Source organism: Humulus lupulus, chromosome 7, assembly GCF_963169125.1.
Source record: "Humulus lupulus chromosome 7, drHumLupu1.1, whole genome shotgun sequence".
Classification (NCBI taxonomy): domain Eukaryota; kingdom Viridiplantae; phylum Streptophyta; class Magnoliopsida; order Rosales; family Cannabaceae; genus Humulus; species Humulus lupulus.
In genome coordinates, this window is record NC_084799.1 from 107,408,266 (window position 1) to 107,411,638 (window position 3,373).

At 31.7% G+C, this 3,373-nt stretch overlaps 1 long non-coding RNA gene across 1 annotated transcript; it reads left to right on the forward strand.

Annotated features, from left to right (window-relative positions):
• The first annotated feature begins 345 nt into the window (after positions 1-345).
• LOC133788520 (uncharacterized) lies at positions 346-1,158 on the forward strand. The gene is made up of 2 exons (XR_009873246.1): positions 346-496; positions 618-1,158. It is a non-coding gene; the product is annotated as an uncharacterized LOC133788520 (long non-coding RNA).
• Positions 1,159-3,373: the final 2,215 nt, after the last annotated feature.

Consider the following 3,373-nt stretch of genomic DNA (forward strand, 5'->3'; position numbering starts at 1 on the left):
TAATTCATTTATAGGATTTTAAAAGACTAACCATAAAGATAATTGGCACGTAAGCCTTTACAGTAAAAAATTGCTATGGGACCGTGTATCCAAATTGGACCACTTAAGTTTTGATTTACAATGTTGTTAAATATATTTTTTTGTTATAAATTCTATCTTCTTTTTTGCATCAACTTCATCCACTTAAGGGTTTTATCTCTTTGATTGATTGTTTGACTGCTCTTTCAACCTTTTGAAGAATTATAAAATAGTCATCCATACATTGAGTTTGATTTTGTAATTTTGTTCACAGGAGCAGTCTCAGTTGATGTCAATGGATCATGTGAGAGGGGTAAATGTTGAGAGGGGTAAATGTTGCAAACTTAGCTGATATGGAGCAAAGTCGTATGCTTGCTAATACATTAGCTCAGAACAACGATCCTAAATTTCATGTTTGTAAGCTATGGTGTGCTGCAACTCTATGATGCTCTTGTTTTCAACATGAAGATATTCTTCTGTACGTGTTTATTGCTTCTAACTTTCATATATATTTTTTCCATGTCTTTTTGAGTGTGTGTGATGATACAAGTATTGATAATAATCAATCATAAATGATTCTTATATCTCTCTGTTTTTAGTTATTGCATGGGAAGAAAAGTAAAGCACGAGGTCCCTGAAGATTGGGTCTGTGAATCATGCCAAAGTGTCAGTGACTCGGTTTTGATGGAATCTGGGAAGAGAGATGAAGTTGTCACAATAGCAATGAGCAAGGGGCAATTTTCAATTTCATAGCTTCATTCCAAGAAGAAAAAGCCAGTAGAAACTGGTAAAGTTAAGTTCATTCCTCATGAAGAAATACTTGAAAGAAATCCTTAATAATAATAAAAAATTGTGATGCTGTGAAATCATTCTTGCTTGAAAAGAAAAATGCTCAGGCATTTTTTTTTGGTGTAGCACGCCTTGCTTTAAGGAATACTCAATGCTTCTTTGTGACTGGCACTTGTGGTTGTAGTTTTGATAGTTTTTCATGAGGGCCTCTTTGCTATCTTTGTTGGTCTCTGTTTGTAGTTTTATGTCTTATATGTACTATCTTAGTCTGAGGCTGTCTAGACTGTAATACAGTACAGGTGATTTCATATCATCTTTTTTTAATACAATCTTGTTTGGTTGGGATTGAAATGATAGTGTTTATGTGAGAATAGAAATAGAATGGGAAAGAAATATCAATTCTTTTGTTTGGAATGGCATGGACTAACATTACTTTGACCAAAATATCCATATGCAATTATAACTATCATGTAATATGATTTTGTAAGTTGAGCAGACTAAATATTAAAATTATATTTTAGATTAATTAATAAAAAAATTATTTTGTTGTATTTTCTTTTGAAAATATTAGAAATCTAACATATATAATACATTTTGGAAAAGGGATATATTTTTTTTAAATCAAAATGAAAATTGTAGCTGCTTTTTTTTTTTTTTAAATTTACTTTTAAGGACATGCATAGCGAGTCCTAAAATCTTAATTTAAAAATACTCAACAAGATTTTTTAGGACTCGCATTGCAAGTCCTAAAAAATTACTTAAAGTCACTCAACTCGATTTTTTAGGACTTGCATTGCGAGTCCTAAAAAATTACTTAAAGGCACTCAACCAGATTTTTTAGGACTCGCATTGCGAGTCCTAAAAACATTTTAGGACTTGCATTGCGAGTCCTAAAAACTTAATTAAAGGCACTCAATCAGATTTTTTAGGACTCGCACATTTTTTTAGGACTCTCTTTGCGAGTCCTAAAAACAGTTTTTTAGGACTTGCGTTGCGAGTCCTAAAAAACCTCACTTTTTAAGGCTCTCAAATAGAGGACTTGCGCCCCGCGAGTCCTAAAAACTTTTTTAGGACTCGCAATGCTAGTCCTAAAAAACCTTTTTTGTAGTAGTGTAGATTTCTTTTTCTTGTTTATGACTTTCTAGATTTCTTCTTCATCTGAATTCTTTAGGTTATTTTCTATGGATAATTATTTGAATTTTATTTTCATTATGTTAGCTATGAACTAAATCTTTTATATAGGGATTAATGTAGCAGTCACTTGAATTTCAATTTAATTTTATTATGATGTTCTATTGATACTTCTTCTAAATTCTAATCTTTATGATGTTTATTTATTGCTAGTAAATACTTGATCACTATTTACTTGATTTAATGATTTTGATTCAAAATTCGAAAGATGAGACTTGAATATGCTATCATTATATAGACATAGGTTGCATATTGGATGAAAGTACCTGTATGACTTGTGTAGTAATTAGGTTTCCATGCTTAATGCCTTTTACATGTTTAAGTTTATCACAAGATGTAGAAAACCTGCATATAGGCTGAGATCTTATATCTTGAAAAAGAATAGGAATCGACTATGTTAACCTGTTATTAGAATAGAAAGAAGAGATTTAGAACTGATTAGTAAAATTAATATAATGAAAAGTTTATGAAATTAATTCCTAGGATTTTTATTATTGATTTTTAATTCGTTAATTTATTATTTTGTTTCTAGTTATTTAAATTAAGTTTATAGTTTAGAATTATTCATCTTAATTTTAATCACCAAATAGAAAGTGAAAAACAATTATTGGTAATTGGTTAAAAGTCTCGGTGGGACGATCTCTGTTCTTACAGACTTTACTACTTTACAAAACCGTGTATACTTGTGTGCAAAATTTACAGATCAAGTTTTTGGTGCCATTGTCGGGGACTAATATTCAATATCAAAAATAATTTTTTTTGTTCTACTTTGGACTTAATGTAACGTTTTCTAAATTGAGTTGCTTTTAAATTTCTCAATTTCAAGTGACCTATTTTATGCGATGTAAGGGTTCGAAAATACTAGTACATGTTGATCCTGAGATTGAGAAGACCTGCAAAAGAGAAAGAAAATAGAAAAGACTTGAAATGATGGCCCAGAACGTTAATAATGTTGCTAATAACAATCTGAATCAGGGTAATGCGTGGAACGCTGCAGCTGAGGCAGACCTACCTCTGAGGGACTATGTACTCCCTACTGTTACAGGGGTACATTCTAGTATTCGCCCACCTACTGTGGAGGCGAACAATTTTGAGATCAAGCCCTCAATAATTCAAATGATTCAGAATTGTGTTCAGTTTGGGGGACTACCTAATGAGGATCCGAACCTCCATATTACAAACTTTTTGGAGTTATGCGATACTTTCAAAATGAACGGAGTTAGTAATGACACAATTCGTTTGAGGATCTTTCCGTTTTCATTGAGAGACAGGGCTAAAAGTTTGTTGATTTCGCTGTAAGCCAATTCCATTATGAGATGGGAAGATCTTGCTCAAAAATTTCTCGCTAAGTACTTTCCTCCTACTAAATCGGCAC